At 39.1% G+C, this 23569-nt stretch overlaps 1 protein-coding gene across 3 annotated transcripts in view; it reads left to right on the top strand.

The window, feature by feature from the left end:
• The first annotated feature begins 12483 nt into the window (after positions 1–12483).
• LOC135090826 (serine/threonine-protein phosphatase 6 regulatory ankyrin repeat subunit C-like) overlaps positions 12484–23569 on the top strand; it is a 203516-nt gene continuing 192430 nt past the window's right edge. For 2 of the 3 annotated variants that reach the window (XM_063987912.1, XM_063987910.1), the window contains exon 1: positions 12484–12623. The gene's annotated coding sequence lies outside the window, so the exon portion shown is untranslated. The remainder of the gene's footprint in view (positions 12624–23569) is intronic. The other variant, XM_063987911.1, reaches the window with a different exon arrangement.

Below are 23569 nucleotides of genomic sequence, written 5' to 3'. Positions count from 1 at the left end.
GACCTCACTGGGAGTAATTATCGTTTCGGTAGGTGCCTAAAGGTAAAACTTTCTAGTTAAAATCAAGAAAAGAATTAGAGATACAGAGAAAGAGAGATCTATTGTTGTAAAAGTAACGGTTTGACTGTGGAAATGGGTCACATCTCCAGTTTAAATTCTCCAATTCTGACTCCTCGATAAAACAAGCAATTAAAATTAAAAGACTATGGGGGTTGAGAGCGTCATCATTCCACAAAGAATGGCAACCATTGAAGACTTCCAATGAAATAAGAGGAAAAAGAAGAGTGTTTAAAAGATTATCAAGTTCATTTCTCTCGATAGGTACACTGGGAGGCAGAAAGACACTACACAATGAATAAAAACGATTTATAAAAATCTTAATTGCAACAATCTGCAGTGGCGAGTGAATCTGTAGGTGGATAAAAGGAATATCATTGCCAATAAAGATGGTAGTGCTTCTGTGGTTGCTCTGATCAGAAGATGAAGTGGAAAAGAAAGCAGGAGGACCCAGGAGGACGAAAGTGATTTGATTCTCCGAGCATTGTCTTTTAAACAACTTTTTTTAAACAGGAGAAAACCTAGAGATGAAAACCCAGTCTTCCTCCCAGGAGGCACGCAAACCACTGCAATTCCAATGTAAAATTTTTGAATGCTAGTATTATGAGGGGATTTTCAGAGAAGGTCCAGAGAAAAGCTTCCCTTTTGCCTACCTGACTAGGTACCTTATCTAGTTCCACGATACCTGTAAGGGCGTAGAAAACTGAAATTGACTAGCAAGTGTGGGGATAGCTATTCGCACACGAGTATCTGAAACTCCTGAACAGATTGGAGGAAGAGGATTTTCGACAGAGATGTACTGGTGTCGCTCTTGAAGGAAGACTTATTTAGAAGACGGGGAGAGAAACCCTCTACGTCCTTTTTTTTTTTCGGATGTGGAGGAATCACTTTGATATATAACGTCATCTGACGCCCCGAAAGGGATCTTTCCAGGGGAAACGCACGTCGAGTCTAGGGACTCGGCAGATCCCCGGGAACGTTTTTGGTGGGAATGAGGAGAAAGCGTGGGAGAGTTTTTAGTGTCTGTGGAGGCTTAAAAGTCTTGGGAGTCGTTCATGGATGAGAGTCCATGGGAGCGTGGACTTCAGGAATATGAACTTTTGTACAGGGAGAGTGTGATGCAACTGGTGGAAATGCAGTGGAGGTGTTTGCTGTAAAGGAGGAGGGCGGCTTGGCTGAAGATGCTTATCTGTGATATCCTTCAAAACAGAGAACTTGTTGCTGACGGAAAATGAAAAAGTAATATTTTCACAAAGACAGGAGGAAACAATTGATGGTTGAAAGAGGTGGAGAGGTGTTACAACATTATTAGCTGTGGTGGAGGTGAAAGAACTGGAGTGGAGGGAGGAGGCACCTCCATCTGTCTGAGAAGTTCTCACCTGGCACTACCTAAACTTATAAACTGAGAATTAGCCAGTTAAAGGATGTCCTGCTCGAGACGGTACCTCTTGCATTGTCGGGAACATCTCAGGCGAGCCTCTCTGCAGTAGAAGCAGTAGGGTTGCGATTTGCATTCAGGAGAATGGTGACAATCAAGGGCTGAGCAGTGACTGCACCGGGGACGATTTTGACAGTAATTTCTCCCATGACCGAACTCATAATACCAGTAGCATTTTAAAGGATGGTCAACAAATGCCTTTACTGGAAGAGAAAGAGGGCCGATCTTTACACGTTGAGGGAGAACAGAACAGTAAAAAGTGAGCAGAATCATGTTATTTTTTTCTCTAATCTTGACCACTCGTTGAACATTATCTGGACATAACTGAAGGATGTCACCTTCTTAGAATTCATATAGGTCCTGGTTGTAAATATGTTCTTTACAGTAACTGAATGTTCGGTGTGTCTTAATGAATTCGAAGATCCCATCAGAAGGGCAAGGCAGATGGAGGAGCATTATCACCTGCATTAAATCTATGCATTAAAAGCTATGATCAAGACACCTTTACCATATTTCTTGATATTTATAGGGAGGATTCCAATTTCCCTTTCTAGGTATTTGGCACATGGATAAAGTTACCTCGACCTTCCCTATAATATGCTACAAACCAGTAGGATGTAGATGGGTAGCGATATTTAGGGGTACGTTCTTCAGCATCAAAGACATTAGGACAATAATGATTCTCACTCTCAACTATGTTGCTATATCGAATGACCGCAGCAATTAAGGTTGTCTCCAAAACGCTGGGAATTTATTGCCTCAGAACAGCGTTGGCAGCAACGTCTGATGTAAATGTTCCCATAATATCGATTAGAGACAATCGCCGTCATATATGAGACGGATACAGAGAACTGTTCCACAGGGCTTGAAAACTGAATGAATAGCACGACGATATAACATGGAGGTATAAATATTAAACATCATAAGAATATCAAGACAAAATAAAGCAACTGACCCAAGGGGTCCAGGGGCCAAGGAAGACCGCCTACCGGGGTTAAGAGGGGGACGAGCGCTGGTCACAGTGAACATAAGAACATAAGAACATAAGAACATAAGAAATTAGGGAAGCTGCAAGAAGCGACCAGGCTTATACGTGGCAGTCCCTATATGAAATATACCTACCTATTTCCACCTATCATCCCCATTCATAAACACGTTTAATCTTCTCTTAAAGCTCCCTATTGTCCCAGCACTAACAACATGCTTAATGGGTCCGTCCACTCATATACCACTCTATTTGAAAACCAATTTCTTCCTATCTCTTTCCTAAACGTAAATTTTTTTTAAGCTTGAACCCGTTATTTCTTGTTATATTCCGGTTGCTGATCCTAAGAATTTTGCTTACATCCCTCTTGTTATAACCCTTATACCACTTGAAGACTTCTATCAGGTCCCCTCTTAACCCATCTCTAAATAATGTAAATTTAACATCTTCAATCTCGCCTCGTAAGGAATACGCCCCTGTATTCTTTTAGTCATCCTCCTCTGTATTGATTCTAATAGACCTATATCTTTCCTGTGATGTGGGGACGAGAACTGCACAGTGTAGTCTAGATGAGGTCTGACCAGCGCCAAATATAAATTTAATATTACTTCGGGCCTTCTACTTACAACACTCCTAAAAATGAATCCTAATACCCTATTTGCCCTTTTTTTTTTTTTTTTTTTTTATGTAGGAAGGATACTGGCCAAGGGCAACAAAAATCTAATAAAAAAAAATGCCCACTGAAATGCCAGTCCCTAAAAGGGTCAAAGCAGTGGTCAAAAATTGGTGGATAAGTGTCCTGAAACCTCCCTCTTGAAGGAATTCAAGTCATAGGAAGGTGGAAATACAGAAGCAGGCAAGGAGTTCCAGAGTTTACCAGAGAAAGGGATGAATGATTGAGAATACTGGTTAACTCTTGCGTTAGAGAGGTGGACAGAATAGGAGTGAGAGAAAGAAGAAAGTCTTGTGCAGCGAGGCCGCGGAAGGAGGGGAGGCATGCAGTTAGCAAGATCAGAAGAGCAGTTACCATGAAAATAGCGGTAGAAGACAGCTAGAGATGCAACATTGAGGCGGTGAGAGAGAGGCTGAAGACAGTCAGTTAGAGGAGAGGAGTTGATGAGACGAAAAGCTTTTGATTCCACCCTGTCTAGAACAGCAGTATGAGTGGAACCCCCCCAGACATGTGAAGCATACTCCATACATGGACGGATAAGGCCCTTGTACAGAGTTAGCAGCTGGGGGGGGTGAGAAAAACTGGCGGAGACGTCTCAGAACACCTAACTTCATAGAAGCTGTTTTAGCTAGAGATGAGATGTGAAGTTTCCAGTTCAGATTATAAGTAAAGGACAGACCGAGGATGTTCAGTGTAGAAGAGGGGGACAGTTGAGTGTCATTGAAGAAGAGGGGATAGTTGTCTGGAAGATTGTGTCGAGTTGATAGATGGAGGAATTGAGTTTTTGAGGCATTGAACAATACCAAGTTTGCTCTGCCCCAATCAGAAATTTTAGAAAGATCAGAAGTCAGGCGTTCTGTGGCTTCCCTGCGTGATATGTTTACCTCCTGAAGGGTTGGACGTCTATGAAAAGACGTGGAAAAGTGCAGGGTGGTATCATCAGCATAGGAGTGGATAGGACAAGAAGTTTGGTTTAGAAGATCATTAATGAATAATAAGAAGAGAGTGGGTGACAGGACAGAACCCTGAGGAACACCACTGTTAATAGATTTAGGAGAAGAACAGTGACCGTCTACCACAGCAGCAATAGAACGGTCAGAAAGGAAACTTGAGATGAAGTTACAGAGAGAAGGATAGAAACCGTAGGAGGGTAGTTTGGAAATCAAAGCTTTGTGCCAGACTCTATCAAAGGTTTTTGATATGTCCAAGGCAACAGCAAAAGTTTCACCAAAGTCTCTAAAAGAGGATGACCAAGACTCAGTAAGGAAAGCCAGAAGATCACCAGTAGAGCGGCCTTGACGGAACCCATACTGGCGATCAGATAGAAGGTTGTGAAGTGATAGATGTTTAAGAATCTTCCTGTTGAGGATAGATTCAAAAACTTTAGATAAGCAGGAAATTAAAGCAATAGGACGGTAGTTTGAGGGATTAGAGCGGTCACCCTTTTTAGGAACAGGTTGAATGTAGGCAAACTTCCAGCAAGAAGGAAAGGTAGATGTTGACAGACAGAGCTGAAAGAGTTTGACTAGGCAAGGTGCAAGCACGGAGGCACAGTTTCGGAGAACAATAGGAGGGACCCCATCAGGTCCATAAGCCTTCCGAGGGTTTAGGCCAGCGAGGGCATGGAAAACATCATTACGAAGAATTTTAATACGAGGCATGAAGTAGTCAGAGGGTGGAGGAGAGGGAGGAACAAGCCCAGAATCGTCCAAGGTAGAGTTTTTAGCAAAGGTTTGAGCAAAGAGTTCAGCTTTAGAAATAGATGTGATAGCAGTGGTGCCATCTGGTTGAAGTAGAGGAGGGAAAGAAGAAGAAGCAAAGTTATTGGAGATATTTTTGGCTAGATGCCAGAAATCACGAGGGGAGTTAGATCTTGAAAGGTTTTGACATTTTCTGTTAATGAAGGAGTTTTTGGCTAGTTGGAGAACAGACTTGGCATGGTTCCGGGCAGAAATATAAAGTGCATGAGATTCTGGTGAAGGAAGGCTTAAGTACCTTTTGTGGGCCACCTCTCTATCATGTATAGCACGAGAACAAGCTGTGTTAAACCAAGGTTTAGAAGGTTTAGGACGAGAAAAAGAGTGAGGAATGTACGCCTCCATGCCAGACACTATCACCTCTGTTATGCGCTCAGCACATAAAGACGGGTCTCTGACACGGAAGCAGTAGTCATTCCAAGGAAAATCAGCAAAATACCGCCTCAGGTCCCCCCAACTAGCAGAGGCTAAACGCCAGAGGCACCTTCGCTTAGGGGGATCCTGAGGAGGGATTGGAGTGATAGGACAAGATAAAGATATGAGATTGTGATCGGAGGAGCCCAACGGAGAAGAAAGGGTGACAGCATAAGCAGAAGGATTAGAGGTCAGGAAAAGGTCAAGAATGTTGGGCGTATCTCCAAGACGGTCAGGAATACGAGTAGGGTGTTGCACCAATTGCTCTAGGTCATGGAGGATAGCAAAGTTGTAGGCTAGTTCACCAGGATGGTCAGTGAAGGGAGAGGAAAGCCAAAGCTGGTGGTGAACATTGAAGTCTCCAAGAATGGAGATCTCTGCAAAAGGGAAGAGGGTCAGAATGTGCTCCACTTTGGAAGTTAAGTAGTCAAAGAATTTCTTATAGTCAGAGGAGTTAGGAGAGAGGTATACAGCACAGATAAATTTAGTATGAGAATGACTCTGTAGTCGTAGCCAGATGGTGGAAAACTCGGAAGATTCAAGAGCGTGGGCACGAGAGCAGGTTAAGTCATTGCGCACATAAACGCAGCATCCAGCTTTGGATCGAAAATGAGGATAGAGAAAGTAGGAGGGAACAGAAAAGGGGCTACTGTCAGTTGCCTCAGACACCTGAGTTTCAGTGAGGAAAAGAAGATGAGGTTTAGAAGAGGAGAGGTGGTGTTCTACAGATTGAAAATTAGATCTTAGACCGCGAATGTTGCAGAAGTTAATGAAGAAAAAGTTGAGGGGGGTGTCAAGACACTTAGGGTCGTCGAAAGAAAGGCAGTCCGACCTGGGGACATTTATGGTCCCCTCCCCAGATGGGGACTCCTGGCCTCTATACATTGTTTTCCTAGACGGAGTTCAGAGCTAACTATAACTCCTAAATCTTTCTCTTACCCTTTAGCTACCAGAATTTCGTTGTTTAATATGTACCTACTGTGTGAACTTCCTCTACCTACGGTAAGTATTTCGCATTTGTTGATATACTGCATTTGCCATCTGTTCGTCCATTCATCCATCCTATCTAAATATGCCTGCAAGGCGATGACATCCAATTCTGACCTAATTAATCTACCTATCTTTGTGTCATCCGCAAATTTACTAACATCACTACTAATTCCACTATCCAAGTCATTGATATATATTAAAAACAACAGTGCCCCTAATACTGATCCCTGTGGCACCCCACTAATTACATGACCCCACTCGGATTTAGAGCCGTTTATTACAACTCTTTGTCACCTGTCTCTTAGTCATGACCTTATCCAGCCTAACACCCTCCTATATATCCCGTGTGCCCTACGGGGTACCTCGTCCCCATAGAGGCCACTCGTTTTAAAAAGTGGCCCTTCATGATCCGAAAGTTTGTCCACGACGGAGCTAGGACCTCCTCCCACAATGCATTCCAGCCCAGACACCCAACCATCCAACACAGGATGACTTCAGATGGTGACCCCTCTAGTGAGCGGCACCATTGGCAGCATACCTACGGGAACCATTTAATCTGGTTTCTCACTAGTAATCTTGATAGCATAGGTAGCCTTCTCTCCCTAAGTAGGGCGGAGTAGGGCCCGAAGCCCCCTCTGGACTCGCTCGCCAAGTCATAGGGACACACAAGCCCCCTCCCTCTCCCTAACAACGACAAGGCGGTCCCCACTAGGGGGGCAATCAAGAAGCAGAGCAAGAGGTGGTAACAATTAATTAATTGATGCATCTTGCCTTAATTTTTGAAGAATTAATGTTTTGAAGAATTGAAAAGGTACCTCCAAGGAGTGGACTGGCAAAGGATGCAGGGTGAGGTCAGGTCAGGGACGGAGTTCAGAGAGATAAGGCAAGATGAGAGATGAGGGAGGTGAGGTGAGGCTCCAGAAGGGAGGAGGAAAGAGGAAGGGGGGAGATAGGTGTGAGTATGTTGGAATGTCAGGTCATGCTGAAATGAGAGAGGTAAGGTCGAGGCGAGTTGATGAGGGAGGGGAGAGGATGGTAGGGAACGAGATGAGGAGATTAGGTGAAGTAAATGTAGATGAATTGTATAAATATTTCGTAGATAAAGTTCATACAGGTCAGTTAGCAAATATCCCGTATAAAACAATAAGATCACAAAAAAATGACCCTAAATGGATGACTGCTAGGTTAAAGCATTATATAGGGCGTAAGAGAAGTATATATAAGAGATTAAAGGCAGGTGAGGAAGTTTTAAGGACACAGTATAATGAATTAGTTAGAACAGTCAGGAAGTTAACGAGGAAAGCTAAGGACAATTATGAATTAAAGGTAGCCAGCCAGGCGAAGACGGACCCCAAGGGATTTTATCAGGTATACAGGACGAAAAATAAGGATACTGTAGGTCCATTAAAGGCAGCAGATGGGGAGCTGGTTAGTTCTGGGGAGGAGATTAGTAAACTTCTGAATGATTATTTTTTAACTGTCTTCACTCAGGAAAACATGCAGGATATGCCAGATAGTGAACAGGTGTTTAGAGGAGATGAGTATGAGAAGCTGACGGATATTTCCATAACTAGGGAGATAGTGGAGCAGGAGATAGATAGGCTAAAAAAGTTCAAGTCACCAGGACCTGATGAAATATATCCCAGAGTACTGAAGGAATGTAAAAAGATTATTAGTGAGCCGTTAGTTTCTGTCTTTAGGAAATCACTGGAGTCGGGTGAGGTACCAGTAATGTGGAGGCAGGCTAATGTAGTACCCATCTTTAAGAAAGGGGATAAAACTTTAGCGTCTAATTATAGACCTGTCAGCTTAACTTCAGTTGTAGGTAAAATGTTAGAGTCAATAATAGCCAGGAACATTAGGGAACATTTAGACAAACATAACTTGATAAATCAGTCACAGCATGGCTTCACGAAGGGGAAGTCTTGCCTGACAAACTTGTTAAGTTTTTACAGTAAGGTGTACGAGGCAGTAGATAATGGTGATAGTTATGATATCTTATATCTGGACTTTAGTAAAGCATTCGACAAGGTGCCCCATCAAAGGCTCCTGAGAAAGGTTAGGGCGCACGGGATAGATGGGAAGGTGTTAGGTTGGATAGGGTCATGGCTTGGTAACAGGCGACAGAGAGTGCTAATAAACGGCTCGAAATCCGAGTGGGGTCATGTCATTAGTGGGGTGCCACAGGGATCAGTATTAGGGCCATTATTATTTCTAATATATATCAATGACTTGGATAGTGGAATTAGTAGCGATGTTAGTAAATTTGCGGATGACACAAAGATAGGTAGATTAATTAGGTCAGAAGCGGATGCCATCGCCTTGCAGACAGACTTAGATAGAATGAATGAATGGACGGATAGATGGCAAATGCAATTTAATATCAATAAATGCAAAGTGCTTAGCGTAGGTAGAGGAAACCCACACAATAGGTACACATTAAACACCCAAACTCTGGTAGGTACAGGGTACGAGAAAGATTTAGGAGTTATAGTTAGCTCTGAACTCCGTCTAGGGAAACAATGCATAGAAGCCAGAAACAAGGCAAATAGGGTACTAGGTTTCATTTTAAGGAGTGTTAAAAGTAGAAGGCCGGAAGTAATATTAAAATTATACTTGGCGCTGGTCAGACCTCATCTAGACTACGCTGTGCAGTTCTGGTCCCCACATTACAGGAAAGATATAGGTCTATTAGAATCAGTACAGAGGAGAATGACTAAAAGGATACAGGGGATGAGGAGTATTCCTTACGAAGCGAGGTTGAAGCGATTAAATTTACATTCTCTAGAGAGACGTAGGTTAAGAGGGGACCTGATAGAAGTCTTTAAGTGGTATAAGGGTTATAACAAGGGGGATGTAAGCAAAATTCTTAGGATCAGCAACCAGGGTAGAACAAGAAATAACGGGTTCAAGCTTGAAAAATTTAGGTTTAGGAAGGAGATAGGAAAAAATTGGTTCTCAAATAGAGTGGTAGATGAGTGGAACGGACTCAGTAATCATGTAGTTAGTGCTAGGACACTAGAGAGCTTTAAGAGAAGATTAGACAAGTTTATGGATGGGGATAACAGATGGAAATAGGTAGGAGTGTTTCATACAGGGACTGCCACGTGTAAGCCTGGTCGCTTCTTGCAGCTTCCCTTATTTCTTATGTTCTTATGTTCTTATGTAATTATGTCAGTATATCATCTACATATATATTGCGTAATAACGGGCTTTGTACTGAATTAGGTATATGCTCATTTAGCTACTTTCCTTTTTTTTTTTTTTTTTAAGGAATCAGTATGCTATCCCTTCCACAGATGGTTTGTGTCCTCATTGTGGGTTAATATATCAGCTAGGAAAATCAACTGGTTCTTCGCAATATATGTTTTTATAACCCTTCTTATTTAAGTTCTGCATCTCATCTCTCCTTCAAAATAATATAGCCTGTGAAGGCACAACTATGAATCATTAGTGCAGTACCTTGTATCAACATTATTACTATTCACTAAATAATATAACAGTTCCCCTAAAGATAATTTCAAGAACTCATAAAGTATAAATGATAAGTAATCTTCATAGTCACATTTAGTTTGATTATGTTCTTTTAAATAAATAATGTTTTGAATTTTATTGGATGTATTATCTGGATTCTTCCTTCTTTCCATGATTTCCTTGAATATGAATAATTATTGTACTGATGATTCTTCATTCAGTCGTGCGGGTTAAGAGGGGAGCATGGAACAGTCTGTTTTGTCCCATCATTCAGCTATACCTACTGCTGTGGCCGAGTCATCCCTCCTTTCCTCACCTCAGCCAGGGTCAAGCCAGCAAAGCCGCTGTCCATATTCTATCAGCAGTGCAGCCCATATCACTTTGCACTCTCCCTATCCAGCCCTCAACATCATTGCCACATCATCTCCTTGCCTACTGCTGGTCCCAGCAGGCGACACACAAGCAGAGCAGGTCTAGCAGTTCCTCAGATATTGGAGATCTAACAAGGCATCCTCACCGAGATGAGGAACATGAGCAACACATGAGGTGGATGTGTTGGATGACCAACTGGACGTAACAAACTGTACTTTCAGTATCTGCATGGAAGCCATGACTACAATGCTGGAAGTCTTAAGCAATTCCTTGTTAGATATTGCTGTCAAGAAATATTAATTGCAAGACCATTTTGTTTGTGTATAACGTATGATTATTCTCTTACTTTCAGATATGATAATAGGTTATTAACATGTTGCTTTTAAGATTTTCACCAAATTTTCTTTGTTATATATATATATATATATATATATATATATATATATATATATATATATATATATATATATATATATATATATATATATATATATATATATATATATATATATATATATTTATTTATTATTTTTTTTTTATTTATTTATTTTTTTTGAGAGAGATATTATGACAAGTTGAAGTAGTACATGTGAGACAAAAAGTGCTGGTGTAGGAAGGAAGACTTTAACTGAAAGACATGGAAGCTCTTCTGCCAAGCCCACCTCCCTTGATGCTGTCCTCCTTAGGCATGAAACATCAAAAGAGAGAGAGAGAGAGAGAGAGAGAGAGAGAGAGAGAGAGAGAGAGAGAGAGAGAGAGAGAGAGAGAGAGAGAGAGAGAGAGAGAGAGAGAGAGAGAGAGAGAGAGAGAGAGAGAGAGAGAGAGAGAGAGATTTTATATGGTGCTTAAAGGCAGCTTAAAATGCAATGTTGGTTAAAAAAGCTTTAGTAACTTGTAAAGAAACAATAACTTTTGCCAGAAGTAATGCAACTTAAGTAATATTAGTCTTTATACTGAAGAAAATTTAACTTTAATTAATCCATAACCATCAGTGTATCCAACTTATAATTATTCCTTTTCCATCTCTGGCTTCATAAGAGTTAACTTATAATTATATCTTTTCAATCATTGGCTTCATACAAGTTAACTACAGATGCCTCACCTGTCTGGCCCTTGCTGTTCCTGCCACACACCACTACAAAATTCTGTGACGTCCATAAGTCATCACTTTCCAGTAAAAAGTTACGAGCTACGGACGGCAGTGACATCAATCGGTGGTTCCGTGTGAAAGCTCTTTTGAAACAATGCCCACCAGTAACCGTCACCGCAGGTGGAGGTCACTGGTTGAGAGAGCGCCCCACCTCCAGCAACGGCTACTCGCCCGCTGCCGGTAACCCCTGCCTACGCCACCGGTGGTGTCCACCGGTGGCGTCTACTGAAATGGACCTAACAGCTGTTTATTTTCATATGTGTTGACGTTACATCCTGTGAAAAAATAGATAATACAGTAACGGAAACCACTTCCGTAAGCTTACGTTTTCACTCATTTCCGGCCTGTGTGTGTGTGTGTGTGTGTGTGTGTAGATTCATGATAGATAGAGGGATGGATATATATATATATATATATATATATATATATATATATATATATATATATATATATATATATATATATATATATATATATATATATATATATGTATATATACATATATATAGACTGATAAATATATACATGGCTAAATGGATAGGTAAATAGATATACATATAGTCCGGCAGCAGACCCACTGTGTGTTTCTGTGTGTGTGTGTGTGTGTGTGTGTGTGTGTGTGTGTGTGTGATGGGAGCTAGATCTCATCTCTCCTCCATGGAGAAATTGAATTCATTTCATTCGTTTTTTATTAATTTAATATTCATATTTTATTCATATATTCATCATTGTTATTATTGTTATTATTATATTCATTATTATTATTATTATTATTATTATTATTCTTATCATTATTATTATTATTATTAATATTATTATTAATATTATTATTATTATTATTATTATTATTATTATTATTATTATTATTATTATCATTATTACTGTATTGTTATTAATATTATTATTATTTTATTTCTTATTAACTTTTTATCGTTGTTATTAAAAAAGTTGAGATATTCTATTATGAAACATAGTATATGTGCTGATTAAATATGAAGAGAGAGAGAGAGAGAGAGAGAGAGAGAGAGAGAGAGAGAGAGAGAGAGAGAGAGAGAGAGAGAGAGAGAGAGAGAGAGAGAGAGAGATTCAACATCCTGCCAGAGCGTATCCTGCCGAGAATGACATAGCAACAATGTTCTATTTATTGTTGTGGTAAGGACACATAAGTGTGTACTCACATACATGAGTAATTAGTCTTGGTCTTGAGTGGTGTGTGTAAAGAGTGATGTACACCTGGTGTAAGGTTAATTATTTCATTATTTTTGGCATGGAAGACAACTAGGTGAGAACACAGCGACATTATATTATCCGAGGTAGGTGTTACAGTTTGTTTTACCCTAATCGGAATCTTTCAATTCTTGAAGAAATGAACGCTTAGGAGAGGACGTGGACATATACATAATGGATAAGACAATGAGTTTTGATCTAGAAAACCATTGCCAAGTAATAAAAAGAGAGTGGGTGACAAGATAGTACCGTGGGGAATACTACTGTTATTTAACGTAGGGGGGCGGAAAGAGTAACCATTTGCCACAACACCAAAGAGAAAAACTGAGGCCGTAAGCCGTAGGAGAGTAGTTTGTAAATTATAGTCTTGTATGAGACTATCAAATGCTTTTGATATGCCTAAAGCAAGAGGAAACTCAGATCACCAGTAGAACGGCCACAATAGAGAGTGTAATTTATTTTATTTTTTTATTAAAGATTATACATTCTTGAAGGCTTCTAAAACATAGGTATATACTATATGATAGAGAGAGAGAGAGAGAGAGAGAGAGAGAGAGAGAGAGAGAGAGAGAGAGAGAGAGAGAGAGAGAGAGAGAGAGAGAGAGAGAGAGAGAGAGAGAGAGAGAGAGAGAGAGAGAAGCCAAGTTTGTTTTTACCTGTCTATTCAGAAGCAAAGCACAAATTCACAACGTAAGAACGCAAGACAATAAAGAAGCAACAAAAAGGGAGATAGCTGCCGTTCATTCTAGAACAAATTACCTGTAATCTTGCGTAGATTTATCCATGCACCTCTTGAAACTACGATATATGCACCTTTCGCAGTCTTGCTAAATTTGTTTTAGTCATATATATATATATATATATATATATATATATATATATATATATATATATATATATATATATATATATATATATATATATATATATATATATATATATATATATCGTTTTACCTGAAAGGAAAAAAATATAAAATGAGGAAGATCATGAAAATTGACTTCCATAGTCCCAAAAACTTCATAAATAATGCGAAAAATGACATAGGATATACTCATAATACTGGATTGATTGGTTGATTGATTTAAGTTATGTCTTATGGCGCCGCTAGGAACCTTTAAAAGCGACAAAGATTGCAGTTTTTTTTTTAAATATCCGTATTAAAAACATAATTGTAATTATGATAAGAATGTTAAAAGACCACTACAGAACTGAACATAAGAAAAAAGGAAACGGGAAGAGCCATAAAAAAAAAATAAATAAAATAAATAAATAAAATAGAATACTAAAAATGAGAGGGTTGGTAGAACAATGTTTTAGTTACTTAGTTTGATTTAAAGTTAGGGGGCACTGAACCCACAGACCCAAAAAACTGTCTGGCGTTGTTCTTTCCGTACTCAAGTCATTGTCTCCACTGACCGAGATATCTGGCGTTGTTCGTTACGTGCCCTGTATACCTGATTGTATACCTTGTGATCCGTCTTCTCCTGGCTAGCTACCTTTAATTCATAATTGCCATTAGCTTTCCTCCTTAACCTCCTGACAGTTCTAATTAATTCATTACATTGTGGCCTTAAAACCTCTTCACCTGCCCTTAATCTTTTATATATACTTCTCTTCCGCCCTACATAGTGTTTTAACCTAACAGTCATCCATTTAAGGTAATTCATCTATGATCTTATTGCTCTATACAGGATGTTTGCTGTCATGTATGCAATTTATCTACGAAATATTTATACAACTCATCTACATTTACTTCACCTAATCCCCTCATCTCAGCCCCTTCCATCCTCTCCGCTCCCTCATCTACTCGCCTCGACCTTACCTCTCCCATCTCAGCATGACCTGACCCTCCAACATACACCTATTTCTCGCTCTCTTTCTCTTCTGCCCCTTCCGGACACATCTTCCCTCCTCTTGCCCCACACCCTCACATCTCACATCACCTCTCTTATCCTGCCTTATATCTCTCAACTCCGTCCCGGACCTGACCTGACCTCACCCTGCATCCGTTGCCAGTCCACTCCTTGGAAGTACCTTTTTAATTCTTCAAAATCTGCTCTCCTAAAATCAGGTAATTTACTAGTGTCTTTTTATTCTATAAGTTTCTTCCCATTTTAATTTGTACCTAATTTCCCAATGGTCACTGTTACCTAGCTGTCCTCCAACCTCTACCTGCGTGACTGCTTCCTCACTATTAGTAAGAATTCAATCTAAAATATTGTTCCCCCTTGTGGGTTCTACGACTACCTGTTTAAAAAACAAAATCCTGAATTACCTTAAGAAATTCCTTTGCTTTCCTGTTACCCACCATCAGGCTCCAGTCGATATTCCTAAAATTAAAATCTCTTACCGCACATACCTGACTGTACCTTCCTGCTCTATTTATTTCCTTTTTACTGTTTGGTGGCCTGTACACTACTCCCTGTAGTACTGACTGTGATCCTTTTCTTAATATCTGCCCATATCGACTCTGTTTTGCTATCTGATTTTAATTCTACTGTTAATACAATACTGTAATGTGTCCCTAACGTATAACGCGACGCCTCCTCCTCTCCTGTTTTCCCTGTCTTTATAAAATAGTGTATAACCATCTGTCTTAACCTCTGGATTAGATACTTTTCCCGACATATCTTACCAAGCTTCTGTTAAAGCAATGATATTAAGGTTCTCTACACACGCTATTCCTCTAAGCAAGTCTATTTTATTAAAAATACTTCTACAATTTGTGCAGTTTGTTACAAGAGAACTTCTTTGGTTTTCTTGCCTTGATGAATTTACCACATATGTACGAAAATGCATCTCGAGAATGAGTGCAGCCTCTTGATGCCATTTCGCCTCATGTGATGTGTCTTCTCAGACAGCCAAAGCAGAACTGATTGGTGGTCCGCAAGCCCCTACTTTTATACTGTCAGGTAATACTCTTGAATATTCTTATTCTTTCTAGAATGCGTTCCAGAATGTGCTCAATCTTTCTAAGATATTTTTTGAACCCATTTTAGAATATTCTGAATCATTCTAGAAAATTCTTGTATATTCTAGAAAATTTTTGATACTTCTACATATTTCTACTGTATTCTAGAAAGTTTTAGAATATTATGTAAATGTTTACATTAAAGAGAATGTTCTAAAATATTTTAGTAGCTTCTAAAAAAAGTGTCTGGTAGAACATTCTGGAAGATTTGAGGTTTTGAAATGTAAGCAAATTCTTCTAAATATGATCATTTTTTTGCTAGATCTGGTCAGTTCAAGAATAATCTTATTGAAATTTAAAATCTTTAGAACAATACATATTTTGTATTTGCAATATTTCAAAAACAATTAGATAAGCAATTGAGTTTTTGCAAAGATCTTTACCTGACATGAAAACCAGTAGTAACCAATAATATAATGAAATAAGGTAAAAATGTAAATTCATTGTTCTAAGCAAAGTTTTAGGATCAAAATAACGTTTTTATATTTTGATTGGATGGAAATAACCTGCAAAATTATGGTTTTGGGTCATGGACAAAAGTGAAATTTTATTGCATAGTGTAATTTGTTTAAAAGACCAGCTTTCTCCACAAATATAAGAACCTCATGTCCCGGGAAGACAGCCCTCTCTCCAGGTATGACATCTGGAAACTCCCATCCTCATAGCGACAGCAGAAAAGATATCGCTCCCGGAGCTTCACCAGACTGGGACACTCCACTAGAAAATGTACTATAAGGGGAACTAAGAATTCATCACAAAATGGTTGGGTTTCCCGGGACATGAGGTGTAACCATTCATAACACTGGAATGAACATCCAATAAATCTAGTAAATCACCATGATATAGAGTTTCTCCCCACCATCTCCAGACGCTTAGTAGGTTTATGACCTGTCAGATGATGTCGACGCCTCGTCCAGGATTTCTCCGCCAGTTTTTGTCCAGGTACATTTCATTTGCTGTGACTTCGTCCATTGCTGGTCCCTTATCTCTATATCTGTCCTCACCTCCTCCACCCATCTTCTTGGTCTTCTGATGGGTCTTCTGCCTTTTTGTATATTTTCCCCAAAAATTCTTGGGTATTGTTCTTATTTACATATCCAGACTATCTCAGTTTATCTCTTTCAACTTCGGATAAAATTGATGGGATTCCTATCTTTTCTCTGATGTTCACATTCCTCAGTCTGTTTCGCTTTATTACTCCATTGATCTGTCTCAAAATTCTCAACTCTGCTCCTTTTTTTTTTTTTTTTTTTTACGTTTTGTGGTACGTGACTAGATTTCAGGCCCATAGAATAATACTGGACTCAGTATTGTAGAGTACAAATCTGTTTTTTTTAGAATTGGATACAGTAGGCGTATATTGTTATTATATTTGTTAATTATGTTATTCAGTTCTGTATCTTGCTGATTGCTGTGGCCAAACTCTACTCCAAGATATTTAAAGCATTAACCTGTTTTATTTATGTTTCTTTCTTCATAACGCATATCTTCTTTTGTATCCTTCCTATGCACATAAATTCGGTTTTATTTTATTTATTTTCATACTTCTTTCATTCATGATGCTATTCTACCTTGCCACTAGATTTTGCAGTTGTTCCTCAGTGTCTGCAATAAGCTCAATATCATATCCATAAGGAAGTGTAACTAATCTTCTCATAATCACCACAAAATAAGCATATACGGAATCACCACTGTCACTTCACTATCAATGTCTTTATATTTAACTATGCTCTTTATATATATATATATATATATATATATATATATATATATATATATATATATATATATATATATATATATATAATTATTACTATAAATTTGAGTGGCATATTCGTGTTGCAGAGCTTCCCAAAGCCTTTCGCGAAGGATTCAATTAATTTTTTTTTTTTTTTTTTTTCATATCTAAAAATGCCACATTATCCATTCTTCCATTAGCTCTTTTTAAAAAAGTAGTTTAAGAGAGATCAAGGCTGTGGGACCTCTGCCTGGTCTAAAACCGTGCTGCCGTGGATAATTTTTTTTTTCTTCCACTAGTTATCTAAGTCTCTGTTCCAGTATTCTCTCATACATTTTACCTGTATGTGAGAGTAGTTAAATGCCCCTGTAATTTTCACATTTAGTTTTGCCCACTTTTTGTTCACATTATGAATACACTACTGCTTTAGTCCAATTACTTGGTATCCTTTCCTGTTGCCATGCAGTAGAAAATGCTGGTGACAGCCATCCTGCACTAATATCGTCAAGGAACTTTACTATCTCAATAGGTACATCATCAGCCACGGTCTTTCCATTTTCTTGATTGTTCTCTTTATTTTTCCATTTGTGTCTTCATTTTGGTCATTATTTGCTTCCATATAGTAACTTACATAATTGATGTTTTCTTCCACATTTAATAGCTTCTCAAAATAGTTTCCATCTGTGACTTATCTTTTCTGGACCTGTCAATAGATCATTCCTCATATTCATCAAACATTATCATCAAGAATGACGATAATGTTTGGTCATGGTGTATAATAACTTTTTAGTGCTAATTGTATCATCTTAACATATTCTACTCCAAACATTTTTTTTATTATTTATTTATTTATTTATTTATTTATTTATTTACTTTAATAAGCTTTGTTGCGATTCCAGTGTCTACGAGTATATAGACCTACCTATCGCCAGTCGTCTAGTTTTCATCCACCTATTAGAACATTTCATTTTCTGTTTCACTGTGCTTTCTACTTCATTCCACAAGATATTTTTTTTTTACCAGTAATTTTCATTTGTATCGTTTCTTCACCATCATCTCTCACAACTTCTACGAATTTCTTCCATTCCATGTCAATATCATTATATTGTCCGGTGGGCATTTGTTCTCCCGCCCTGCCCCTTATTTATTTATTCTTTTTTTTATAATATTAATTTTCTTCAAATTTTCTAAACAAAATTTTTTGGTTCTTCTGTTTCCTATTTACTAGGGTTTCTGTTAATTATAGTTTTTCAATTACTAGCCTGTGTTCAGAATCCACTGAAACAAACGGTACTGATTTTACATCAGTTAATAGTTTCTCATTATTTTTCACTATTCAGTCAATATAATATCATATATATATATATATATATATATATATATATATATATATATATATATATATATATATATATATATATATATATATATATATATATATATATATATATAAATTTTTCTGTATATTCTATTTTCACATTCCACCGGTACTATATCCATTTGCGACTACCTTCATGTTTGTAAAAGATACCTGTTAGTGATAACTTATTTGACAGACAAAACTTTATAATTCTTTCTCCTTCAGCATTTTTACCTCCCATACTGTAAGCTCCATTATAGTTCTTAAAGGCATCGGTGTCTTACCCAATATGGTCATTTAGGTCTCCGAGTCATGGGAATGTTGTAATATTTCATAGAAATTAATCTTCCCTACAGTGGGTAGTCTTTGTTTTGGAGCGTATATTTGAGTAAGGCTAATTTGAGTGTCCTGAAGTTTCAGTCAGGCTCACAATTCTAGCTCTGCCAGTTTAGAATGAGACGTCCCAAACTTATCGTACAGCACCGCAGTGGGCCTGCAATATTCCACGGCATACTGACCTCCCAGCCAATCCACTTCTGAGAGGCACAGAGACAGGTGGGATTTTTTTTTTTTTTCTTATGTAGGAGGGACACTGGCCAAGGGCTACAAAAATCCAATAAAAAAAAAAAAAAGCCCATTGAAATGTAAGCCCCATAAAAGGGTCCAAAGCGGTAGTCAAAAATTGAAGGATAAGTGTCTTGAAACCTCCCTCTTGAAGGAATTCAAGTCATAGGAAGTGGAAATACAGAAGCCGGCAGGGAGTTCCAGAGTTTAGAGCTAGAGATGAGATGTGAAGTTTCCAGTTCAGTTCAGTAAAGGACAGACCGAGAATGTTCAGAGAGTGTCATTGAAGAAGAGGGGATGGTTGTCTGGAAGGTTGTGTCGAGTTGATAGATTGAGTTTTTAAGGCATTGAACAATACCAAGTTTGCTCTGCCCCAATCAGAAATTTTAGAAAGATCAGAAGTCAAACGTTCTGTGGCTGTGTGTGTGTGTGTGTGTGTGTGTGTGTGTGTGTGTGTGTGTGTGTGTGTGTGTGTGTGTGTGTGTGTGTGTGTGTGTGTGTGTGTGTGTGTGTGTGTGTGTGTTTTAGTAGTAATTTTATATTTTAAGTCGGACTACCTGTGTAATTTAATGTGCAAGAATAACCATGTCTCATGGGACAAATAAAGAATCTCTCTCTCTCTCTCTCTCTCTCTCTCTCTCTCTCTCTCTCTCTCTCTCTCTCTCTCTCTCTCTCTCTCTCTCTCTCTCTCTCTCTCTCTCTCTCAAATATTTTTTTCCTAACTCTACCCCCTACCACCATCTTTCTCTCTCTCTCTCTCTCTCTCTCTCTCTCTCTCTCTCTCTCTCTCTCTCTCTCTCTCTCTCTCTCTCTCTCTCTCTCTCTCTCTCTCTCTCTCTCTCTCTCAAATATTTTTTCCTAACTCTACCCCCTACCACCATTCTCTCTCTCTCTCTCTCTCTCTCTCTCTCTCTCTCTCTCTCTCTCTCTCTCTCTCTCTCTCTCTCTCTCTCTCTCTCTCTCTCTCTCTCTCTCTCTCTCAAATATTTTTTCCTAACTCTACCCCCTACCACCATTCTCTCTCTCTCTCTCTCTCTCTCTCTCTCTCTCTCTCTCTCTCTCTCTCTCTCTCTCTCTCTCTCTCTCTCTCTCTCTCTCAAATATTTTTTCCTAACTCTACCCCCTACCACCATTCTCTCTCTCTCTCTCTCTCTCTCTCTCTCTCTCTCTCTCTCTCTCTCTCTCTCTCTCTCTCTCTCTCTCTCTCTCAAATATTTTTTTCCTAACTCTACCCCCTACCACCATCTCTCTCTCTCTCTCTCTCTCTCTCTCTCTCTCTCTCTCTCTCTCTCTCTCTCTCTCTCTCTCTCTCTCTCTCTCTCTCTCAAATATTTTTCCTAACTCTACCCCCTACCACCATTCTCTCTCTCTCTCTCTCTCTCTCTCTCTCTCTCTCTCTCTCTCTCTCTCTCTCTCTCTCTCTCTCTCTCTCAAATATTTTTTCCTAACTCTACCCCCTACCACCATTCTCTCTCTCTCTCTCTCTCTCTCTCTCTCTCTCTCTCTCTCTCTCTCTCTCTCTCTCTCTCTCTCTCCTGCACATTTTCTTTTTCCTTTTTTCCTCTCTTCTTCTCAGGAGGTTATACATGCCTTTATTCATCTAATATATTAAGAAGATTGTTGAAAAGCATAAGACAGGTGTATTTGCCTATTCGTGGAACAGGCTTTCTGTACCATGCTGCATAATCCTGCCCTCTCTATTCCTCTCAAAGGCGGTGTGGCTGGGAGGTCTGTACGCCGTCCGACTCTCGCCGTGGAATCTAAAGCCAGACTCACTGCGGTGTAGTACGGAAGTTGGAACGTCTGATTCTAAATTAGCGTCTGTCATTAGAGTACACAAGTGTTTGTACTCTAACAGCTAATTGTTATATGGACAGGTCCATTAACTAAATAATATATATATATATATATATATATATATATATATATATATATATATATATATATATATATATATATATATATATATATATATATATATATTATTGCAAGCAGTGAGGTAAGAGCGAAGGAAAGAAGTGAGAGTACAAAGCCGGAAAGAAGGGAGGATGCAAGAAAGAGAGAAGAGGAGAGGGACGCCAAGTGACGATAAAAGATAGACTAGAGAGTTAGCAAGTGAGCAAGAGGGGAGGTGGGTGTACCCGCTGTACGACTAATCTCTAGCCTGCGAGATGTTACAATGAAAGGTGTGTATTCTCCACCCAGCCTCCTTCCCTATTTAATTTCATTACTTTCCTTTTGTCCCCTCATATTCAACCTAACATGGTTAATAGCAGAAGAGATTCTCTTGATGACAGAGTAATCAGTATTCACCCAGCCCCCATAATCACTAAAATTTTCAGAATTAAATTGTTCTATTCATTTAAGCCCGCGCTGTGTGAGGCGCTGCGGCGAACTGCTGGGTTATGTGTATGTGTGTCACTATCCCACCTCTTCTCATGTACTGCTTGTCAAGGCTCGGGTAGAGCGCTAGTGACCGCAGAGGATCGTAAGTGTATTGCCGTGTACTGAAACCTTACTCCTTCTGCAGGCCCTGTCAAGGTCTGTCGTCGAGGAGGCAAAAAATAACCACTGGGCGAGATATAACACTTCATTGGACAGTGGGAGGATTTGTTACTGAGGGTGATACTCGAACGGGGTTTTATGCCTCGACCCTATAATAATGTGTTGTCACTCATTATAATTGTCTTTTTTCTAGAACGTGGCTGGCGATTCCTACTCAGCTGTTGCCAAGGGCAACAAAATTCCAATTGAAAGAAAAAAAAAAGCCCACTAAGATGACGGTCCTCGACAAAGCCCAAAGCGGTAGTCAAAAATTGAAGGATAAGTGTCTTGAAATCTCCTCTTGAAGGAATTCAAGTCATAGGAAGATGGAAATGCATAAGTAGGCTGGGAAATTCAGAGTTTACCAGAGAAAAGGATGAATGACTGAAAATACTTGTTAACTCTAGCATTAATTAGAGAGGTGGACAAAAGAAGTGAGAGAAAGAAGACCAGGGAAGCAGGTGAGGCATGTAGTTAGTAGGATCAGAAGAGCAGTTAGCATAAAAATAGTGGGAGTAGACAGCAAGAGAAGCAACATTGCTACAACCGCCAGACCGAGGATGTTCAATGTTAGAAGACTGTGATAGTTGAGTTTCACTGAAGAAGAGGGGATATTTGTCTGGAAGGTTGTGTCGAGTTGATAGATGGAGAAATTAAATTTTTGAAGCAAGGAACAATACTATGTTTACTCTGCCCCAGTCATAAATTTTAAAGATACAAGAAGGCAGGCGTTCTGTGGCTTCCCTGCGTGAACTGTTTACTTCCTGAAGGGTTGAACATCTACGAAAAGACCTGAAAAGTGCATGGTAGTATCATCAACGTAGGAATGAGTAGATAGACAAGAAGTTTGGTTTAGAAGATCATTAATGGATAATAGGAAGAGAGTGGGTGACAGGACAGAACCTTAAGGAGCACCGATGTTAATAAATTTAGAACAGTGACCGTCTACCAAGGTTGTGTCGAGTTGATAGATGAAGGTATTAATTTTTTGATGCATTGAACAATACTAAGTTTGCTCTGCCCCAGTCATAAATTTCAGAGATATAAGAAAGCAGGCGTTCTGTGGCTTCTCTGCGTGAACTGTTTACTTCCTGAAGGGTTGGACATCTACGAAAAGACCTGATAAGTGCAGGGTGGTACCATCAACGTAGGAGTGAGTGGATAGACAAGAAGTTTGGTTTAGAAGATCATTAATGAATAATAAGAAGAGAATGGGTGACAGGACAGGACCCTGAGGAACACCGCTGTTAATAGATTTAAGAGAAGAACAGTGACCGTCTACCACTGCAGCAGAAGAACGGTCAGAAAGGAAACTTGAGATAATGTTACAGAGAGAAGGATAGAAGCCATAGGAGGGTAGTTTGGAAATCAAAACTTTGTGCCAGCCTCTATGAAAAGTTTTTGATATGTCTAAGGTATCAGCAAAAGTTTCATCAAAATCTCTGAAAGAGGATGACTAAGTATCAGTAATGAATGTTAGAAGATCACCAGTACAGCGGCCATAACGGAACCTATACTGGCGGTCATATAGAAGGTTGTTAAGTGATAGATATTTAAGAATCTTCCTCTTGAGGATATATTTAAAACTTTAAATAGGCAGGAAACTAAAGCAATAGGACGGTAGTTTTAGGCATAAAAACAGTCACCCTTTTTAGAAACGGGCTGAATGTAGGCAAACTTCCAGCAAGAAGGAAAGGTAGATGGTGACAGAGTTGAAAGAGTTTGACTAAGCAAGGTGCAAGCACGGAGGCACAGTTTCGGTGAACAATAGGAAGGATCCCATCAGGTCCATAAGCCTTCCGAGGGTTTATGCCAGCGAGGGCATGGAAAAGATCATTACAAAGAATTTTAA

The sequence above is a fragment of the Scylla paramamosain genome, chromosome 36 (genome assembly GCF_035594125.1).
Source record: "Scylla paramamosain isolate STU-SP2022 chromosome 36, ASM3559412v1, whole genome shotgun sequence".
Lineage (NCBI taxonomy): Eukaryota > Metazoa > Arthropoda > Malacostraca > Decapoda > Portunidae > Scylla > Scylla paramamosain.
The sequence above is the reverse complement of the archived record's forward strand: the minus strand, read 5'-3'. Positions and strand labels throughout refer to the sequence as shown.